This window comes from Ptychodera flava, chromosome 16 (genome assembly GCF_041260155.1).
Source record: "Ptychodera flava strain L36383 chromosome 16, AS_Pfla_20210202, whole genome shotgun sequence".
In the NCBI taxonomy this organism is placed as follows: Eukaryota; Metazoa; Hemichordata; class Enteropneusta; family Ptychoderidae; genus Ptychodera; species Ptychodera flava.
In genome coordinates, this window is record NC_091943.1 from 16,159,698 (window position 1) to 16,183,996 (window position 24,299).

Genomic DNA, 24,299 nt, shown 5'->3' on the forward strand with positions numbered 1-24,299 from the left:
GTTAGAGGTAATACACATTTACACCGTTGAAAGGGCAGCAATAAGCAACAGTGATAAGAGTTATAGAGTAGGAGTACATGTATACGTGGGCTTGGTGAGAAATTTCATTGGCGTTTTTACTGGCCCACGGCTGTCTAATTCCTCCGAGTCCCCCACGTACACGCTGATAGCATTTGAAAGAGTCGGCATTATTGCCGATCCAGCCAATTTCTGCGTCAGACATTAAGTGTTAACTATTGATTTTTGCGATTGCTGACTGTGTACTCGACATTCAGACATCGAGGCCGAGAAAAACTCATACAGTCAGTTGTTGTTGGCGGGTGAAAAAAAATCACCCGAAGCGGTTTTATAAATCTGTGAACAGGCATACGGTGATCAAGCTGTTTTTATTCGTGCATGCATAACCCGTGTTCTGCGTATAAGATGGTAGAACGCGAATGGAATTGGATCCGATACTCACAAGAGTAATCTAGCTCTGCATAAAACTGCAGTTTTTATAATATGGGCCGAAATGTGAAGTCCCGCACCGCGATCAATATTCGATTTGCTGGTTTATGGCTATCGGTCGAACCGCATGCTTTAGCAAACCACAGCGGGGGACGTAAACAGCTGAAGCTGATCAGGAAAGGTATTCACGGATTCGAGAATTTGGCTTTGTGTAAGTAAGAATATATTGCCATTACATCCGGGCTTCCGAGTTCCAATAGCAGCTACATACTGTGTGAGTCAAGGAGATTGAGAAAAAGCATAAGCGGCATGTCCTGAATGATGACATTGATAAAACGTTACTTTTAAGGTTTTCCCCCGCGAAAATGTCAATCTTGCACCGTTTTAACGTGATCGAAAGGTTGTCCCCGGGCGAATACTCCATCTGCTCCGCCAATTAATTGCAGTCCACGTACAACGTCTCCGTACGCTCATAAGTTCACACCATGGGCTGACCAATCAGGGGAAAGGCGGTAATCGTCTGGCGATAAAGTGAGAGAATTCCTGATAAATGAAGAAGCACTTTTGTCAGCAGCTGTGTGGCGTTAGGCCTCTTCACAAGAATACCCCCACCTACAGCACGACGCAGCTTTTTGATCCGGATTCCATGTTTTGATTTTTGACCCTGTCAAGTGACGCTCAGACAGGATATCATTGATAAGGTCAGTCTTACTCCCCACTAATGGTGTTTGTCAAAAAGCGACAAATCACCAGGTAGAATTATTGCATTTCTGCGCTTGGCAGCGTGTTGTTTTTCACAGGCGTCATGGAAAGCCCGTGCTTTTATCTTGCATTGGGTGTTAAGTCGTCACTTTAACCATTTATTTCAATTCAACTCTATTTTATAATGTGATAACATCACCCGAGATGTTTCCTTTGGAAGTGCCGCTTGATAAATGTAATTGTGGTAGTAAGAGAATGACACCGAACGACACTGCTTTGAATATGCTTCGATCAGACTGAGTAAACGTTCAAGTTGCGTCATCTCCGAAGAATTTTATCACAGTGACGCGTACTATTTTGTGACCTCGGATTTCTGGACTAGTTGAGCGACTTGTGCCAACGATGCAGTATCGGCGGAGAGCCATGTTCTTTCGGCAACATATTACGCATTAAAAAGTAATACTATATGTTACCATAACTACGCAGCGAAAACATAAACGATGACAGACGTTGACTTGCTCGTGCCATAAAATCTGCACACGTCATGGAACCGCAGTATGCCAATTTTATGAGGCTCCCCGACCTACGCTCCAGATTCTGTGTTTTTAGGCCATTATGATATACTATCTCGAGTAGTGTCACAAATGCATACAACTATAAAATGCCGATATAAGTCAAAGTTCCTAAACCACAAACGATGGTCTTTTAATGGCTTTTTAATATTATCCTCTATTGCTTAGGTAGTCCCACTAGAATCCGGTGGAGGAAACACGTATCATCAATTTATTTTTTTGCGGCTTAGACGCTATTTTGTCCAGAGAGAGAGAGAGAGAGAGAGAGAGAGAGAGAGAGAGAGAGAGAGAGAGAGAGAGAGAGAGAGAGAGAGACAGACAGACAGACAGACAGACAGACAGACAGACAGACAGACAGACAGACAGACAGACAGATACAGACAAAAAAGAAGAGATGAGTCGGCATGTCCAAGAAAAAACGTTACTATATGTGGATTTTAGATTCATCCTGAACGTACCTGTATGCAAATTTAAATTGCTCTTCCATCAAGACCAGTACTCATAAATGTTGATCGTTGGAGCACTAGCTCAAACAACCTCGCGAGTAAAACAGTGTCGTTAAAATTCGTCGAGTAATCGTCGTAATTTGGGCAATTTGATTGGTCGCATGTCTTAACGAACAACCTAGCGCAGGTTTCTTGCCCAAGATCAAATGATGATGATAATAATGATGATGATGATGATGATGATGATGATGATGATGATTGTTGACGAAATTGCGCTGATGACGAGATCATCATCATCACTATCGTCATCACGACCAACACCATCGTCATCATCATCATCATCATCATCATCATCATCATCATTCATCATCTTAAAATGAATCGGACCTATAGCTCATATGTTTTTTTTTTCGGTCAGTGAACAAATGACATCCACGCCATGAATTCCAAAAGCAGCCGATACAACGATGTCAATCTTACTTTTATACAAATAATGCATCTTCTGGATGTAGGTAATTGGATATAAAATCGAGTTACAGAAACACGTGAACGTAACTCTGGGATCATTCCACGATGCAATGTGATAGCTCAACGATTGCCTGCCAACTGTGTGAACTTCATCGATTATTCAAACGAAGACAATTTTTTTCTGCAGTCGAGTCATCTCGACTTGTGTCCCTGAGACATTCACGCTGTGCAACGAACTGCTCAACATACAACTTGGCCAGAGCAGTCACCACATGACTCAGTAGCACCTGCCGTTTTATGTGCTTTTTCCATTCCTGTGAAAATGTCACATGAAAGGTGAAATCCTCGAACTCTCACTGCCATGAAAGTTTAATGGCTGCCGTTTGACTTTTTATTTCAGTCTTAAGCCAGGCAATACCTAGGCACCTGGAATACTAATTCTTGATCCAAGTTTAATCGCAGGGCACTAAGGGTAACCCCAGTTTTCCTGGTCATATTGACCAGACTCAGTAATCGGTCAAGGTTGTTACGTAAGCCGAAAAGCCTCGGCAGAGATGTATTCCATGCCAAATCCTATTTGATGCTAAGTCTTTTTCCGTCGAACACTTGTTTTATTTCTGACATACTCAAAAGCGCCGCAAAAGCAAGGCCTTCCATAGTAAATACCATTTCATCTGGTAATATTTCTCTGGCAAAACATTAATCCTTTGTCTGGTCATGACTATAGTGTTTCGATCGCACTTGCGCTGCGGAGTAATACGAGAGAGATACGATGAGCTGAACGTCGGCTATTGCTCAGCACTCCGAATACCCGCTGATCCTCGCAGTTACAAATAACCCAACCAGAGAGTTGAGTATTTACAGGGACGTACCAAAGATTTTTCATTTTGTGGGGTCGTGCATAGATAACTATCACAACAACACACACAAAAACGACAGCAGCAACTATAGCAGCAGCTGCAACAACAATCATTATGACTATAATGATTGCTGTGTTAGTAGCAGCAACAACATTATCATCACCACGAACAGTGAAGTATTATGATTACTGTTATGGTATTTTTATTATATGATAATATTAATAATAATAATAATATAATAATAATAACAATAAAACCAATTACTATTATTATTATTATTATTATTATTATTATTATTATTATTATTATTATTATTGTACTTGGGCCTCAGCCCAAGTACATTTGTTTTCATTCCGTGGGAAAAAACTGTAAGGTATGACCATTTCTGGCTGAGACCAGGGAGGGCAAAATGTCTTGGCTTCATCTTTCTTGGCATAATAAATGGCGTAATGATGTTAACTGAATGGAAGTGCTGCTCTCAGCCAGTCTTGAATAAGTGAGATGTGAATATTAATGCTTCTCTATCTGAGTTTTTGCCACAAAATCTTCTGAATATAATCAAAATGTGCATCGAAATGCAACAATTAATGCACCCTCCGTTTCCTAGTCGATGGCACGACCCTTGCTACACCCACTGGACGAGCCAAAGTGGGAGGGGTAATTTCAGTTTGGTCGAACAAGAGGGCTCGAGACCAGAATTTAACATTTAAACTTGAAACATGTTTAATCGCTGACAAGATGTGGACTAGTGTTAATCAAAGTAAAATTGTGAAAAGGAAAGGTTTTATATCCCGGACACAATGAAAACCATTACGACTGGAAACTGTACCCCCAGTTGAGAATAGTAATGCCCACAGCGATGGAGAACACTTATCCTTGAGCTGAGAAAACCAGACCATCATTTCGAAATAGAGCTGCAGATTCGAGAAGCTCGTTCAAAATAGCTAGGTACACCCAAAAGGGGTGGTTTCGAGTTTTGAGGGCAATTTCGCCTCCTTCATATAGAAATCGTACGTTTGTTTTTCCAGGAGAACACACCATTTGACACAAAATTTGCATGTAAAGGGGTTGCCAGTAAGCACGTGGTCAAATCTGGCATAAGAAACAATATGAAATGTTGAGTAAAGCCAGTCCAAAATAAACTGATTTGAACTTATGTGTTTTGTAATTTATACCACTGCAGTAACATTACCTTTTTCTGACAACATCACACAATGTAATACGTTTTGAAACTGAATACTCCGACGTATTCTGTGTCTCCTTTGCTAAAAATACGGTATGCCGATTACCATGTAAGGAGATGATGACGTCAAGACAGATTTGTAGTGCGTTTGGTCCTGGATGGTGCACGAAGTTTTGTCAAGGTAGCTTGTGTATTTATTTCCTAAATGGGAGAGATTAGGGTCGATCTAAACGAAGGCCAAAGAATGTTATGATACTCTAAGCGAGCTGAACTCTAACGCGAATGGTTGGATAATTTGGAGGATGTCTAGAGTATTGAATTTCAACTGCGTCACAAGTTTGCGAAATGAGTATTCCGTCGAACGGTCAACGAACGATATTTTAGAAATCTGGAGACATGGCACATCGCATTTTTATTTTAGTATTTTATATTTTACAAAAGATTTAAGAAGTAATGATTTTGTCGAAAATTCTGAAAAAAATATAGGAAGATTTGATCGCGAACACATTTTCACTTGGGGTCAACTAGCCCTGCGTACGATGCTGTGTGTTCCGCTACAGCTAATCGCCCCGCTCACCACAGCCCTGCAAAGACCCGTACGTAGGGTCGGTGACTTCAAATCCATTTTGGGACTTGACGTAAAAACTTAAAAAAGCCAAATTACTGCCGAAATTCAGCGTTCTTGGGCCCAAGTCGTATCCCAGCCTACCTCAGCTACTCGATCGCTTCCAAAAATGACAGTCTTTTATTCACTTCTCGTAAATAACCGTCGATGTCGGCAACTCTCTCGCTACCCTGTAGCCCTGCGTACGATGCTGTGTGTTAGCTGTAGCACATAGCATCGTACGCGCGCGGGGCTAGGGGTCAACATGGGGTTGCAGCCATGTTGCCTCAAAACTTATTTCTGTCTGCACTCAAAACTCAAAAATGTCGGATATGAACCTGAAAAATCGATGCAATTTTGTCAAACTTCGGCGAAATTTCAGCCTATAGACAAAATTTCATCCAAGTAAGGTAAATTTACTGAAATTTGATCGACAAATAATCCTGAGCTTGAACGTGACAGCTCGCCTTCCTTCTCCGGGAAGTCAAGCATCCAGCTGCCCATACACAGTTGCCCATATGGCCAGGTTTATGAGATTGTTTTCAAGCGCCGGCGGCAGACCGTACGGTGCTCTGGATATGAACCTACCGCCGGTGTAGCTGTAATAACTGTTGCGTTGTTTTAGTGCTCACGGACGAAGTCCTGGGGGAGTTATAGGTTTGGTCATGTCAGTCCGTCCGTCCGTCCGTTCACGAAGATATCTCAGACATGCCCCGGTCAATTTCTTTCAAACTTTGCAGAAGAATAGTACCTAACCCCATACAGATGCACGTCGATTTGTTTCACAATGCGATCGAATTTGGCCGTGTTAGAGGACTTTTTAGTTTACACCTCCATAGACTCCCATGTATAAGGCAGTTCTGTATAGACTCCCATGTATAAGGCCAAGAAAAATAAAATTTAGTTTCTCATCGTATTCATATTGCCTAAAGGATGCAGTGACAGTTTTTTGTCCCCACGGATAAAGTCCAGGGGGCTTATAGATTGGGTCATATCCGTCCCTGAGTCCATCAGTGAGTCCATCGGTTCACGCAGATATCTCAGACATTTTGACAAAATATCATGTGACCTTGGTGACCTTTGACCTCAAATATACATTATTGTCCATAACTCAGTAACCACAAGTGCTAAACCTTTCATATTTGGTATGATGGGACACCTTATGACGCCACATATTGTACCCATTAATTATGTGCATATCTAATTTTGAGCGAGCCAATAGAGCTAGAGGTCTGATTTTTGGTATATAGGAATAACTTAGCAATACAATTATTATGACAAATGTCACGTGACCTCAATGACCTTTGACCTCAAATATATATATTTGTCCACAACTCAGTAACTACAAGTGCTTCACCCTTCATATTTGGTATGATGGGACACCTTATGACACCACATATTGTACCTCATTAATTATGTGCATACCTAATTCTGAGCAAGCCAATAGAGCTGGATTTCCGATTTTTGGTATATAGGGATAACTATAGGGTAGAAATCTAAATATGCCCATCTAAATATTAGACATCTATCATCGAGAACAAAAGAAATCTGTAATTTGAATATTTAAGGAGTTTAAGCAATTTCCACCATAAATAAAGAACCCCTGCCTCAAACTCCACAAAAGTTGCTAGACATATTTTGCCGTTGTCATGCCATTGCTTCGTTTAATAACCAGTTAATCAAATGCCTAATTGACAGGAGGAAATTCAAGACCATATTTGAATAGTAGTATATATTGTCCTCAAAATTACTCTATCACGGCCCAAGTACTCATTGCCTTCAGCAATACTGCCTTGTTATTATTATTGTACTTGGGCCTCAGCCCAAGTACATTTGTTTTCATTCCGTGGGAAAAAACTCTGTAAGGTATAACCATTTCTGGCTGAGACCAGGGAGGGCAAAATGTCTTGGCTTCATCTTTCTTGGCATAATAAATGGCGTAATGATGCTAACTTAATGGAAGTGCTGCTCTCAGCCAGTCATGAATAAGTGAGATGTGAATATAAATGCTTCTCTATCTGAGTTTTTTGCCACAAAATCTTCTGAATATAATCAAAATGTGCATCGAAATGCAACAATTAATGCACCCTCCGTTTCCTAGTCGATGGCACGACCCTTGCTACACCCACTGGACGAGCCAAAGTGGGAGGGGTAATTTCAGTTTGGTTGAACAGGAGGGCTCGAGACCAGAATTTAACATTTAAACTTGAAACATGTTTAATCGCTGACAAGATGTGGACTAGTGTTAATCAAAGAGAAAGTTTGAAAAGGAAAGGTTTTATATCCCGGACACAATGAAAACCATTACGACTGGAAACTGTACCCCAGTTGAGAATAGTAATGCCCACAGCGATGGAGAACACTTATCCTTGAGCTGAGAAAACCAGACCATCATTTCGAAATAGAGCTGCAGATTCGAGAAGCTCGTTCAAAATAGCTAGGTACACCCCAAAGGGTGGTTTTCGAGTTTTGAGGGCAAATTTCGCCTCCTTCATATAGAAATCGTACGTTTGTTTTTTCCAGGAGAACACACCATTTGACACAAAATTTGCATGTAAAGGGGTCGCCAGTAAGTACGTGGTCAAATCTGGCATAAGAAACAATATGAAATGTTGGGTAAAGCCAGTCCAAAATAAACTGATTTGAACTTTTGTGTTTTGTAATTTATACCACTGCAGTAACATTACATTTTTTTTTTGTAAGGGTTTTTGGGGGGGGGGTACCTTTTTCCTGACAACATCACAACAATGTAATACGTTTTGAAACTGAATACTCCGACGTATTCTGTGTCTCCTTTGCTAAAAATACGGTATGCCGATTACCATGTAAGGAGTGATGACGTCAAGACAGATTTGTAGTGCGTTTGGTCCTGGATGGTGCACGAAGTTTTGTCGAGGTAGCTTGTGTATTTATTTCCTAAATGGGAGAGATTAGGGTCGATCTAAACGAAGCCGAAGAATGTTATGATATTCTAAGCGAGCTGAACTCTAACGCGAATGGTTGGATAATTTGGAGGATGTCTAGAACCGGGGTCTAGAATGATCTCGTCTCATTAAGATTATTTGGCGGTCAGTATTGAATTTCAACTGCGTCACAAGTTTGCGAAATGAGTATTCCGTCGAACGGTCAACGAACGATGTTTTAGAAATCTGGAGACATGGCACATCGCATTTTTATTTTAGTATTTTATATTTTACAAAAGATTTAAGAAGCAATGATTTTGTCGAAAATTCTGAAAAAAATATAGGAAGATTTGATCGCGAACACATTTTCACTTGGGGTCAACTAGCCCTGCGTACGATGCTGTGTGTTCCGCTACAGCTAATAGCCCCGCTCACCACAGCCCTGCAAAGACCCGTACGTAGGGTCGGTGATTTCAAATCCATTTTGGGACTTCACGTAAAAACCAAATTACTGCCGAAATTCAGCGTTCTTGGGCCCAAGTCGTATCCCAGCCTACCTCAGCTACTCGATCGCTTCCAAAAATGATAGTCTTTTATTCACTTCTCGTAAATAACCGTCGATGTCGGCAACTCTATCTCGCTAGCCCTGAGTACGATGCTGTGTGTTAGCTGTAGCACATAGCATCGTACGCAGGGCTAGGGGTCGGTATCTGCTAAAGTGCGGGTTGCGGGCTGCGGGTTTTTAGAATTATGGCTAGATTTCTAATATATGTAATATGGCATTTAGTATATAAGAAATAAAACCTTATGAAGGTGTCTATTATCAATAATCATGATCAGTTCTATCGTACAGTATCCCTTTTCCTGCCAAGTCCATATTTCAACATCAGGTCAAGATGGTTAAAATTAATGAAACACTACTATATGGTGTATTTTAACGTAATACTGTATATTTGAAGGCTGTTGAAAACATCAATGCTGTAAACTTGATTTTTTGGGCTAAAGATGCTATAACAGACCAAACCAAATGGGTGAAAATACGTCATGTTTCTGAAAAAATCAAAATCTGCTAAACTAAAAGCGGCGATTCCGAGGACCAATTTATTTATTCCGAGCTGCCTGGCCATTACAAATAATTAGGGATCTGAATCACTTTTCTTTCTTGCCATGGATGTGAGTGAGAAATATACGTAATACCAGACTGACAAAAAAAAATCGCGCCTCGGAAATGTCGCCACTTATCGCGGAATGAAAATTGTTACATTTCTAGTATCAGGCCATAGGAAGTAAATTCTCTGTAATGCATCCATTCACAATTCGGTTCCAGGGCAACTCATACAGAAAATTAAACAATGCCTAGTTAAATGCAATGCATAAGGAAAGATTTGACTTAAAAAAGCGTAGAAGTGATGTGTATTGTAAATGCCGTGTATTTTTCATGAAATCTTTAAAAGAAAAAGACGTACAACAAAGGACTTAGTTTACTTTGCTGTTTCGGTTCAAGCGAGGTCGCGACCTCAGAGAACGACATTCTGCTAACATTTTACGCGAGAATTTCAGTGAGAAAAACACGCCGGTGCGTTGCCTTATTTTCAGGAATCGATCTAATAGGAATATTTTTGGATGAGTTTGTGTTCTGCAGCTCTCAATAACTTATCTCCTAATATCATGAACGTATGACTTGCACCTGCAGTATGATAGTCGCTCCATGCCGGTATGCCCCCTTCAAGCATTTGATCCAGCGTGACTTTGAAGTTTCCTAGGACTATAATCGTGTTCACCACAATAAAATTATTTGAAACGGCGTTGAAAACGATTTTGAAAATTGTGCTTTTATCGGCGGTTGAACTAATCTGAAGTGTGAGAAGGGCGAAAATGATATCAAAAAACACACATTTTTTCATGCCCGCAACCCGCAGCCCGCAACCCGCAAAATAGCGCATCCGGTTGAGGTAGGGGTCAACATGGGGTCGCAGCCATGTTGCCTCAAAACTTATTTCTGTCTGCACTCATAACTCAAAAATGTCCGATATGAACCTGAAAAATCGATGCAATTTCGTCAAAATTCGGCGAAATTTCAGCCTATAGACAAAATTTCATCTAGGTAAGGTAAATTTACTGAAATTTGATCGACAAATAATCCTGAGCTTGAACGTGACAGCTCGCCTTCTCCGGGAAGTCAAGTATCCAGCTGCCCATACACAGTTGCCCATATGGCTAGGTTTATGAGATTGTTTTCAAGCGAGCGAGCCAATATAGCTAGAGGTCTGATTTTTGGTATTTAGGAATAACTTAGCAATACAATTATTTTGACAAAATGTCACGTGACCTCAACGACCTTTGACCTCAAATAGATATATTTGTCACAACTCAGTAACCACAAGTGCTACAACCTTCATATTTGGTATGATGGGACACCTTATGACACCACATATTGTACCTCATTAATTATGTGCATATCTAATTCTGAGCAAGCCAACAGAGCTGGATGTCCGATTTTTGGTATATAGGGATAACTATAGGGGAGAAATCTAAATATGCCCATCTAAATATTAGACATCTACCATCGAGAACAAAGAAATTTGCTATAATTTGAATATTTAAGGAGTTTAAGTAATTTTCACTATAAATAAAGAACCCCTGCCTCAAACTCCACAAAAGTTGCTAGACATATTTTGCCGTTGTCATGCCATTGCTTCGTTTAATAACCAGTCAATCAAATGCCTAATTGACAGGAGGAAATTCAAGACCATATTTGAATAGTAGTATATATTGTCCTCAAAATTACTCTATCACGGCCCAAGTACTCATTGCCTTCAGCAATACTGCCTTGTTATTATTATTATTATTATTATTATTATTATTATTATTATTGTTGTTGTTGTTGTTGTTGTTGTTGTTGTTAAATCACAATGTAGTCTTACTGGTATATTGACTTATTTCACTTGCCAAGCGGACAAACGGTGGATTTTGGTTTAGATCACGTTTAACGTCACGGAATATTAATCTCAGAGTTGAGTTCTCAGGAAGCCAGGTCGAAGGGTCACGGATCACCGTGCACATTGGGTCTCTGGCGTCCTCATCCATCGAATAATTACATCATTTGACGATGATTGTACATTTCGAGGTGACATGACCCAGTAAATGATGGATCGATATCAGAAGCATCCACTCCCTAAGCGACAACAAGAGAAGATCAGATTCCACGTTTTAAGGTAGAATGCGCCTCGGGGACACATATTCGGACTCTAAAACTTTTAAAATACTCCTTTACCCTACCATTTGCGGGAGCTCATTTTAAGCTTATGTTGCGTAATTTGTTTCTATAGTGTCAAAATTGACAATGTGACCCCAGATTTTTCTTCTTGATATTGAAAGAGAATGGTTGAAAGTTTGCTTGAGGAAAGTTTAAGCAAAAAAAGGAAGTCTTTTGTTTTCGAGACGCGAACAACCTTAAAGAAACAAGCTATTCTAGCACAGACCCTAGGGTGTAAGGTTCTAGCTAACATGTCGCCATTACAGACAATTACAGCCGCCAGCGACAATCTCACACAGCAAGGACACTGTACCCTTCCTTGAAGGGAGTTTCTCCCGTGTCGAGAAAAAATACTCGGCGCTCTTTTCGTAAATATTACAAAACATTTATTAGTATAGTATTTCGGGCAATACGGATAATCTTTTAAATGATTTTGGAAGAGGGTGCTCCCCCAACTGTGTTGGTGGGAGTAATATCTCTCCTCGTAGAATGTCTGCGAAAATTTGTGTGCACTGGAGGGTAGTGTCACGCTTTTAATGCGAAAGGTCTAGCAGTAATGTCACTGGGATGTATTCACTGAATCTGGCGTTGTGTATCGGAAGGGCGCAATCGGTATATAAACGTGTATCAAAAGAAAGTTGTTTAAAGTGAGAGCTTCTTTTTTATCGACCACAATCATTGCTAGTTTTTAAGGTCTCACTTCTTACGAGTAAAACAGCTTGCGTGAACAGTTGGGTGGAAATTTTCAAACTGTTCTTCAAACATTATTTTCATCATTAATGATACTCAAACAGTCGAAATAGCGTTTTCACATAAACAAAAAACCTATATAGCCCTCTGGATTAACACCAACTCGCCAAGCACGTGTCATTGCGATACACACTTCTCGCAGAGAATGAAAAACACAAACAAGAAAAAACATCAATAAATTTGTTTAAGGAGGCCTTCAACACTAGTGATACACAAGTGTTTCACACTTACATGTCTACTTGAAAACTTTCTGCCGGGTGTTCGTTGCCACCCATCAGGAAATTTCGCTCTTCCAAGATAGACTGACACACTTACATGCCGAGTATACGATGGCCGAGAGCCACTGATTTGCATATCGTTTAGCGTGTTACTTACGCACTTATGTAGTGCACGATCCGAGATACTTGAATACTGCACCTCGGTTATCGTTATTAGATTTGCATAGCCAGTGTAGAATACGCCTCGGGGACAGATATTGGGACTCTCAAATTTTGACAACACACGTTTTGTTATGGGACTTGTGGGAGCTCATTTTGAAACGCGTGAAGTAATGAAGTTTCCACTGGCTTGTTTTTTGAATATCGGACATTGTATTTTCCCCATTGAATTAACACAGGGGTGGCGGCCATTCGTCGGTGAATATTGGATATTTTGTTTCTCTAGTACCAAATTTTACACGATTGTCCCTGATTTTTACTCTTGATTTCGAAAGGGAATGGTTTAAACTTTTTTTGATGAAAGTTTTGGCAAAAGTTAGGGTCTTTTCAATTTCAAGGCGCGAACTACATTAAAAGATATTTATATAGTTACACAATCATTTTTAAACTTTGCACAAATGACTATCTTAAGAATGGCGGGGGTTCTTCATTTTGTCATATCATACATACGAAGCAAGCTGCTGATGAAATATTTTGGTTAAATTTATTAATCCACCATTTTATGCGATCAAAAAAGACTCCATTCTTAATTCGCAAAGAAATAGATACTCAACTGACAAAGCGCAAACATCTCATGCAGTGAGATGTCACATAATGTTGCATACTTTCGTCAAGACTGTACGATCGATAAAGTTAGGCAAACTTAAACGTTCTAATTAGAGATCACGATAGAATACTTTTGTATGTGGATCAACCTTTTCCATTTTAGGAATAGGGTACTGAGTATTTAATTATGCCTATCTTGGTCAATCTTTATCTTGTTTATTGACTTTAAAAATACATTGAGTGGGCGTCATGCAACGCAAGACTGGCAGGGATGTATATTGCCTCCATACCTCGATGCAGTGATGCCATGAATAATTAAGCATGCGCATGGCAAACGAGACTCATTGTGGTTTGACCTTTATTCCCTAACTCCCCTTCCCTAAACGAAAATCTGGAAGTACGAAAATCTAACAACTATCGAATGGAATGCTGAAAAACGATTTTGAAAGTTTGAACTGCCGACATTTTTGGAAAAACAAACACTTAAAAACCAAATCTGAAACAGAAAGGCGATTTAGTGTTGCACTTACACAATGTTTCCCTTGCGTAATCGCGGTATATAGCCGGTACGATACGAATTTTGCGCACGATAATCGAAGTTATCTATCCTCGAATCACGACTGCCAGTGACTTCCGTTTGCCGTGTGCGTATTTTAATTGTCCGCGGCCCAACGTCTAATGAGACTGATGTTCCTTGCATATTTACAAGGGTAGCTTGTCACAATCTAAGGATTATAATATTAGTCTAACAGTATAATATCACGTGAACATGGAGCAGTCCCTCAATAGAAAGACTTCCGCCAAGATTGTTAATCCATTTTAAGGATTAAATTGAGGATTAAAACGGATTATCGTTGTAAAGGTGAACTAGAATATATCCAGCTAAAGACTAATCCTTGTTGAATTAAGGGGCAATATAATACTACGAATATTATTGTTGATTTCCCGTTAAAAAAATAAACATAATAATTATCATGTCTAGCCATTTACGAAACAAAAACACTAACTGTCACATAGGGATATATCAAAAGCTCAGAACTCACTTTCCATTGAATTAGAAAAAAAGTTGTTTAGTAGTTTCCCGAAGTCCATAAATTCATTAGTTACTTAACGGAAGGGACTCGTGATCCAATTTAGTTGTGTTTCAGTTTATATTGATCGTTTGTCAAATGTCACGCTGGAAAGTGGAACACTTAGATGAGAATTCAATCCAATCACAATTAATCGTAATGAACTGATAACCTATACAGAATTGCCATACGCTCATCAGTGGAAATTATCACATGTCCTTGATTAATGGTGATGCCGTACTTGTGACGGAGGCCATTATTACAGATGGCTTCTTGTTAGAGACTTAACAGAATCTTTCGCCAAGGCTTCACACTCGTGCCGCAACCTTTCCTAAGCTTGAGGTGTTGAAGTAATGACGTTAAATTCGTCAAGACAGAAGTTGGATTCGCGAGACGCGCGCAGACTTGGAAGCTTTCAGATCGGCATCGTGTCGGTACAGTGATTGCACGTTTCGACTTACGCATGCTCCTTACCGTGATATGAGTGTGTTTTCGCCAGAAAGACCGATTCGACAGCACTTCAGTCATAAAACAACGATATAAATCCAATTTGCCAGCGGCTGTTTGTGACATCTGCAAAGGTGGCGACTTCACAATTTCCGTAAGTGAGCAATTATCCGCTCACAAAATTATTCAAGGGGCTATCCGCCTAAAAAAGATGACAAAAATGCGGCAAGCATAGAACCCGATTTGTTGAATTACAATTTTCAAAATGGTTTTCTAGTACCAAATATTTCCGGGGGAAGTTTTTGGATAGTTTAAAGGCGCTTTCCTGACGTTCTTTACCTCGTTTTTCGATAATACCGACAAAAAAGTTCCTTAAAATGGCGCCGCTTTCATTTTAATTAATGTCTGTCTGTTTGTAGATTGTGTGTTCCTTAAATCCCCCGTCCAATCCTTCAAATTAAAACTTTCAAGCAAAGACCCTACCTCCATGTTTTCTATCTATGCGACCAGATAGGTTACTCGGCCCGTCAAGGCAAAGAAAATACAAATCACCACTGACGGTAGTAGTTTACCGGAAGCTATTTCAACAATTATGCGATGTAAACACCGCTTTCAAGCAGATGTAAAAAATCGCCTTTCATCAGAAGTTGCTCCTGAAGGTTATTTATGCTATATCGGAAAGTTGATTGCTCCAAAAGGTGGAACATCCAATCATAGACCCTCGAGGAAACTCGGAGGTGGGGGTTGGGGTCTATGAGTCAAGTAAGAGCTATATACACAGATATTGTTTATGAATAAATGTTCACATGAACTGAATGGGTAAAAGCAGGGGACTCGATTCGAACCTTAAAATTTCCATCAGCTGTCTCTTTTTTGCATTTTTCCCCGATCAGACGGTTTGTCAACAAAAACATGTTATGTAAGAATGCCTACACCAAAGCGAGACAATAAAGCGTGTTGCAAACATTGATGACGAACATACAACTTACATTTCAACAACTATAATTTCGACTTGCAAGCCATATATGGATGCCTCCATCGAGCACACAAAGAACCACGAACCATCGATCAAATCAATCGCTTAAGATTGAAATAGTGACATTTTCAAAGACAACATGGCTTAATAACGAGAATCAAAAACTATCTCTCTGGAGATTGAATGGTATTTTTTGGTAAGTGGGATGCAAAATGATACAGCTAAAGGGACTTTTAAAAGCATACTTTGCACACGATTTATATCGATATTAGTCAACATTTAAGTTTTGAAATGAGCAGAGACAAAACACTTGCAAAGAACGTTTTTACGAATCAGAATTTTGCGCATCCATAACCGTTCATGGGGGATTTAAACATAGATCCGTTGGATTAAGACTTTGAGAGCAGAACCATATCGGTGAATCAAAGATTTTGACAGAAAACATCTTCGAGCGACCGTAGGTTTTCCACATCACCAAGCTCATCCCTTTCAGTGGTAAGCGAGATTTTCGTTAACTCTCATTTACAGCCCTTGGTAGAGCTGGTTTTTACCTTGTACACACAGAATTCCCCACTGCATCAAGTCGGTTTAATCAACAGTTAAGTGGCCACTGGTGTAAGTTGCGATAATATTCTCTTTTCTGGTGTCGATATCTTTTTACTGTGCACCTGAATGTCAATGTCAGTCATTGTGATTTTAGGGATCAATACATGTCTTAATCTACGGGTCCCATATGAATGTCTCTTTATTAAGAGTCAATATCTCTCATTAGGAATCGAATGTCAATTTCAACTCATTATCTTGTAATTACGAATAATGTCGTCATCGGTCATTTAGAGTCAATGTCAATGGCATTGCAATCCCATCGATGTTGTAATTGAAAAGTCACGCTAAATGAAGTCTTTGTGCCCGGTTAATTATTCACAGATCTTATTCCAAACAGATGCAGTGAGCTTTCAGAGCGGAATTTGGCCGCCCCCAAAATACTTAATAATTCACGCTTATCCGCTTTCGAACTCAACATGATTGAAAGGCACTCCCTGTACGTTACACCGCTTAGCCACGGGTAAGATGAAGAGGACGAGAAATTAACTTCGAAGGGCATGATCCGAAAAGAAAGAACCAGATAGAAAAACTTGACTGCCCTCTACGGTCAAGGAATCACTGGGGAATAGTTTGCCACAAACTTAGTATATTTTGCACTGCCGAGCCGCAATAAGCTCAGAAGAGGGGGCAGGGGATCACCTCAAAGGAAATGTGTTCATTTCTTAGGCCATGATGTCACAATCGGATTGGCTGATCAAAAACCAGGTGTTAGCGTTTGACGAAAATATTATTTGAAGGTCAAGGCGGTATTCTCAGGATATGCGGAATAAACGCTAACACTGCCGCAAATTTACCGCAAAACGAGAGAAGGGATCGCTGGTTTTGATTTAATTTTTTGTAAAAATGTACCAGCATTTCAACCTCTTCAATGAGGATAGCAAATTTTGATTATTTTGCCCCAACGATCGATGACAGAGTTTTCTGCTCTTGCGAACGACAAAGTCCCGTTGAGGTGCATTGCGTTCACAAATGCTAACGTATCTTCGAGTAATCAAGCCAATGTTTATATGTACGGTACCTACACAAGTGTACAATTTGTTGTAGTTATAATTCAAATACCAAAGGAAAGACAGGACACAAAATGACTACAACAGATCATGTTTTACACTCTACAATATTAGTCTATATTTTATTCCCCTATTTCAAAATTTTCCCATGAACCGGGTGCTTGTCTAAAATGATTTTTCCAGTATAGGCATACTCGTTCACTCAGTGGAGGAGCTGCCTGCTGAGTTTGATGGATTCCTTAAAAGTCTTAACATAATAAAACAAGACTTGTTTAGGCAAACGCCAGATTACAATGTATATCGCAAACTGTTTCGCAAAGTTACCTAATTTGATGTGCCAAATAGACCGTGTATTCTGATGCCACATAGCCGGAGCGTACAATGTACCCCGCACCCCTGCTCGAATGATTTGTGAGTGTGATTGTGTCATTAGGCGTGCGAGACTTCAGACGTATTCATCAACCAGAATGATCGGAAGAGAACGTGTCTTACTATGGAAAACCACACGCAGCAGAATGTATGAAGATGTTAATATGCGACGATGTTTCCTTACGGATTACTTATAGATACATCTTAAACGTCTCGCTCTTGTCCCCTATGAGTTTTCGCGTAGGTATCTTGTTTGCAGCAAAACTGGTCGATCAATATTTTATTTGGTTATGTAGGAAGCACTCCAGCTGAGCTCGCGGTCCCTATGTGAATCTATACCGAAAGTGACACCCACTGTAGGCGGTACGCATGCTCAGACACATTTAAACCATTCCAATGTGTAAAATCCCCTCATTTGTGCATCTTATATCGGTGAAGCGACATCGCATGTTCAGTTGTGTCTGTCAGGCAAGTCTTACACACATTCTCCAATTAAGAATTCCTTCATCCGCTCTAGGTAAGCTTTCGCATTGGTTTAAGTCTGCTTAGTAAGGTTTATGTATTATGCATGTGTTGTCATCTTCGTAATTTTTTTTTCTGATTACTCCATCACTAAACCATCGCTAAAATCTCGAAGATAATTTGAAGTGTATGTATGTATGTATGTATGTATGTATGTATGTATGTATGTATGTATGTATGTATGTATGTATGTATGTATGTATGTATGTATGTATGTATGTATGTATGATGTATGTATGTATGTATGTGTGTGTGTGTGTGTGTATGTATGTATGTATGTATGTATGTATGTATGTATGTATGTATGTATGTATGTATGTATGTGTGATGTATGTATGTATGTCGTCTGTCTGTCTGTCTGTGTGTGTGTCTGTGTGTGTGTATGTATGTATGTGTGTATGTATGTATGTATGTATGTATGTATGTATGTATGTATGTATGTATGTATGTATGTATGTATGTATGTATGTTATTTAGGTTATGTAGGTTATTTAGGTTATGTAGGTTATGTAGGTAGGTATGTAGGTAGGTAGGTAGGTACGTATGCGTGTACGTAAGTATGTGTGTGTATCAGCTTTGTTGACAGAGAAAGTTTAAGCGCCAATATTCAAGTGATATAAAATATATTGATAACCAGCTAAATATTCTCAGACGATCGTCAGCTTGATTGTATAAGCTGCTGACTGCTCCGTTCCTAGATGAATGCGATTAACTGTCTATTTAACAGGACACGTCCCCAACGACATGTTTCATGACAGGTAAAGCTTACATTTTGTGTCTGCTTAACAGAGCAGTGAGAAAAAAGATTTCAAATAGACAGCAAATTCTCTCCCTTTCAGCAAATCTGTCATGCTCGAACTGACATCCTGCCGATAACCTCGTCGATCTAAAAAATCTGGGGTTTTTTTGGTGCACGTTTTCTAACGACCCTTTCTCTTGACTGTAGGTTGGACGAGCAGACGTTAATCATTAAACGACAGACAAGTCTCATTATGTATATCTACCAATAACTTGATGGTTAGCTATGAATAGATCTACCCTCGCTTGATAAGGAATCAAGTGAAAAACATGTTAGACCCATGGGGAATCAACATACAACTGGACACGGATAACCTTTTTAGCCTTTGGATTTCGTAAATCCACTCAAACGATGAATTCAGTCTCCAAGGTTGATGGAGAGGGAGTAGAGAACTGACCTATCGTTGCATTTTTAAAAACAAAATAGATGGTACACTCGCCCCAGTGTGTTAAAGTAGTATGCACCTCCTAAGTGAAAGACTTAAACTTTTGCTCAAACTTTCCTCAAGGAATCTTTCAATCATTCTCTTTCAAAATGGCTGCCATCCCTTGGTAACCCTAAGGTGAAAAATGGAAATTCCGATTTTCGTGAAAACTAAGACAGTGAAAAGTTTTTTTAAACGTATAGCTTTAAAATGAACCCCTACAAGTGGTAGATCAGAAAAGAATTGAAACAGTTTGAGAGTCCAAATATCTGTACCCGATGTGCATTCTGCCGTTTAATATTTACATCGGCTTTCTCGTTGGCAGTTCACGCATTTCACTAAAGGTGAATTCGAACTTGCTGCCAACCGCTTGTCTTACACACAGTCCATTGTTTTTGATGCAATGCTAACATTTTATCACCAGCTGAACTGAATCAAGAAGTAGTTTTCGATACTTTATTCCAGCCAATGAGTGGATCTGCATGTCGATTCTTCGAACTGCGGTCATTTGTTACACTTGACAACCTGTGTGGCATATTCGTCAGGCCAGTCCCCCGAGTGAAAAAAGAAACTGAAAAAAAACCTGAAAAACATCTTGGCCTCGGAAACCAATTATTTACTTTGCAATGATGTATCGCCATGTCTTCGCCATTGCATTCTGGGTGAGAATCATACATCGCATGGCATGAAACATGCAAAATACCATTAATATGCAAATATTATATCTGCTTATCAGGGAAACCCTTTTCAGACTACCTATTAATCTATTAATCCGAAAAGAATGCTCTCCATCCTGTTTGCAAACAAGCGACTTTTCCCACATGGCAAGGACTAATTACGGAATTATATCAGTAGATTTAAGATAAAACTCCCTTATTATATAAATGCTTATCCATTAACTCTCACATGATAACGTAATTAACAGGCACATATCCAATGGTTGTCTAGGCCATTTGATAAACTATGTCCAATCCAGCACGCTTCTGTGGCATGTCAGTTAAGAGTTGTTCTGGGCGATGTAAACGCTTACTAGCGAGCTAGATTTTTTGTAATTTTAAGTACGCCCAATGACTATCCTATGACAGTCAGTCATAATCATAATGCACATTGAAACATGTAGGAAGATGGTTTGGTTGAAAAGAATTTAACTAATTGGCATCATTCAATGGCAGGCAATGTTTCGTTCCGACCAAAAAAATTGTTTGGGGTACGTATAGAAATCATTACTCTCGCATTTACTGATTCGTACGATCATTCCAATTGTTCGTTCTTTCGACGGATTACACTGTGCAAGCATTGTCGGCTTGCCGTGATATTTGCAAGCTTCGATTTCTCATGATGTAAAAGAAGATGTACACACCACATACGGCATTCGGCTGCCTTGATTTGTCGCCGAATCCCTTGGGTACATATTCACAACCAATGAAAAGACCGACATGAATGAAACACATCGCAAAACCCATCTCTGAGATGTCGCACCCGAAATGGCTTTGAAAGAATCCACCAAGGGTGATAATGATGCTGCGATTTGCTTGGACTTTGCGGCCTCGAAAGCTTTCATTGGCATCAAATTGCCTTGTACAACTTTTTTTCACTTCGCCTTGGGATACACTAGCTTTGAAGTCTGTAAGATTCCGTTTAACAAGACGCGGGAACTTACATTTTACAGAGTTACTGTCAATAGTCAGCAGGATGTAGGACAGGAGACTTGAACGAAGATGACTTTCCAAAGATCTAGCATTCACCTTGACCTATTTTCGCAATATTTTAACCATATCACCCCCAAAAACAACTAAGGATCTGCAATGCAGTGATGTATTTTGGCACCAGCGGCGCAAATTGGGCATTTGGAAGGAAACGGAGGCTATCACAAATGATCTCTTCGCTCTATATTTTATGGAGAAATATGTTTATCTGCAGCTTAAAGGAAATATAACCAATTTTCTTAAATAGTTCAGCTTATTAACATTTTATTTCTTGGGTGCATCGATCGTTCGTAAGTTATTTGGTCTAAGCTTATAGAAATTTCTTATGAGTGTACTACACTGAAATTAATCATATAGACTGAGTCTCCCGAAGTACAGAAATGCATCGTTTTGTGAAATAATAAACAGCGCGCGAAAACAGTGAGCTTAAAGACAGTATGACAGTGTCTGTCTGTCAGTCTGTCTGTCTGTCTAATTGTTTGTCTGTCTGTCTGTCTGTCTGCTGGATGGATGGATGGATGGATGGATGGATGGATGGACGTACGTATATGTGTATGTATGTATGTAGGTAGGTAGGTAGGTAGGTATCAAGGCAAACATGCATAAATACATGCATGCATGCAGGCAGGCAGGCAGGCAGGCAGGCAGGTATGTAGGGAGGGGTAGGGAGGATGGACGGATGGATGGATATGAAATGTTTATTTGAAATTAATATAGGCCACTGGCCCTTTGTACATTTGTTTCCAACAAGAGGTCAAGGGTAACCCTAAAATTTAGGTGTCAAACTAGAGAATATTAATGACAAAGGAAAAGAGAAATGGAGACAAAATGCATCAATGTCTTAAGTCAACTGGACAGTCGAAAATATGTTAATCCCGAGGGAGTTAGAACACGTGCCTTAACTTCTCGGTACATCGATTGCAGTATGCGATACATGTTTCCTGTTATAGTAGCCTTACCAAGTTTGAAAAGCATTGCTAATCTGTTAACTCTATCAAACGCCTTTTCAAAATCTATAAAGGTGCAGTAAAAAACCGCCCCTCTTATAGTAATTTAATAATTTTGAATAAGTGTGTGGATTATGGAAATGTTCTTTACAGTAAAATATCAAGATCTGAAACCTGCCTGCTCCTCTTTTGTAGAATAACATAAAGCGTCCCAATTACTCAGCCCATCGTATAACTATCTCGTAAAAAAGTTTACCTGTTAGAGAGCAAAGAAATTCCACGATAATTAGAAACAAAGTCACGTAGCCCTTTTTTTGAAAATTTGAAAAATTATACCTTCCATCCAGGCTCCAGGAATGTTCCTGTGCTGTAAATAACATTTAAAAACTTGCAAAGTATAGTACTTAGGCTAAACAGAACAGTTCAACGGAACAATTGAAAAAATTCGGTGGAATGCTGCCTGCACCAGGTGACTTCCCAGCTCTTAAATGTTTGATACTTGCGTTCACATTCTCAAGTGTGAAGGTTAAATTCAGAATATCAATGGATGGATGGATAGATGGATGAATGGATGGACGGGTGGGTGGATATATGTGTATAGATAGATAGATAGATAGATAGATAGATAGATAGATAGATAGATAGATAGATAGATAGATAGATAGATAGATAGATAGATAGATAGATAGATAGATCGATCGATCGATAGATAGATAGACAGACAGATAGACAGATAGATAGATAGATAGATAGATAGATAGATAGATAGATAGATAGATAGATAGATAGATAGATAGATAGATAGATAGATAGATAGAAACACACTGTCGAAGCTAAATACCTTATGTCTTTTCAACTCTTATATTATTTTCTCGATATTCGGAAAGGCAATACCATCAGTTGAAATCCTTCGATCATATGTTCAAGGCATCATTTGCTATTCCAGATACATGTACAACAATTGCTTTCAATTCTGTTGCAAGTATTCCAACAGATGAGGTTAGTGACCTGCTCAAATTACGGCCCTCGGCAACTTTGTTGTGCACAGAGAGACGCTAACCCACGCATACGCGGATACCTCCGAGTGCACATGGAGCGGCTTATATGTTTTGAGGATGACACCCGCGCATTGCGCCATAATCGATGATTTAATCGGATTTATGCGTCGCTTGTCATGTGTGTGTGTAGGTGTTGTGTGCGACACGACACTTGGGGAAATATCAAATCCTACGGACTTGTGAACATGTACCTCGCTAACGGTAATATTGAATAAAAAACTTCTGTAATATTAATTAAGGATTTTTTCTTCACAAATGAGGTTCAGCCTGTGAACACGACTTCGCCTCAAAGGTATTTAAATTACTTCTTCTCCGTGCAGAATGTGTCCGTCTTTGTACGGTGAGAAGTTACATTATTTTCAACTGTGATGGATTTGTTCGTAAATGTGTCGGCCTTCAGGGAACCAGCGCGACACACTTCGCCTTTAACTACTCTCAGTCTGATGAAATGGGCGTTAATTCAAGCAGGTACGCCGGTATTACAGGCAAAATAGAAGAGACAGTGCTGTACAGCATGCACGGTAGCTATCCTTAATCAGTGGTAACTACATTTAGTGTGTACATTAACCGCGGGCTTGCTTTACCGTCACGGCCAGAGCGACGCCGGTTGAGACTTCATAATTTACTGTGGCGGTAATGGTTCTACTCGAATTTCAGTATGTTCGCGCGCGACTCCTTGGCGGGAGGCGACGGAACGTGCACGACTGACTTGAAACACACAAAACAATCACGAAATCCATCTGACTTATGCAACGAGCGGTGTCTTAGTTCGCAGCTTGTTCATGTCACAGGGACTGGCGAGTAATACATTGAGTTTTTAATTATGATGAATGACTACTGTATACATATGTACGACGGACATGTGGGATGAGCTGTCTGTTAACGAGCTGTTTAGTCATGTCGATGATCCTCCATGTTGATGATCAGTTCAAACAATGGAGGGGATTAAAGTGGGGAATTAACAGATATGAACACTTTTCTTTGAAATTATTATACAGAGCTAATGCACTACCTTATAATAGGCATTTACTGACACTGTTCAAGTTTGCGTTGTAGAAATGTTTGATTAAAGTTCATAACTAATAACTCTATGTTTTGGTCACCAGCCCCTGTAGTTTTTACCGAGTACTGAGTCGTTCCCTGTTCATTGTTTTCGTGTAGGTATAGAATGCGCCTCGAAAGTGAAAGACTTAA

The 24,299-nt window shown here is 39.6% G+C and overlaps 1 pseudogene; it reads left to right on the top strand.

Moving 5' to 3' along the window:
• The first annotated feature begins 1,011 nt into the window (after nucleotides 1-1,011).
• LOC139114133 (galanin receptor 2b-like) overlaps nucleotides 1,012-24,299 on the top strand; it is a 45,550-nt pseudogene continuing 22,262 nt past the window's right edge.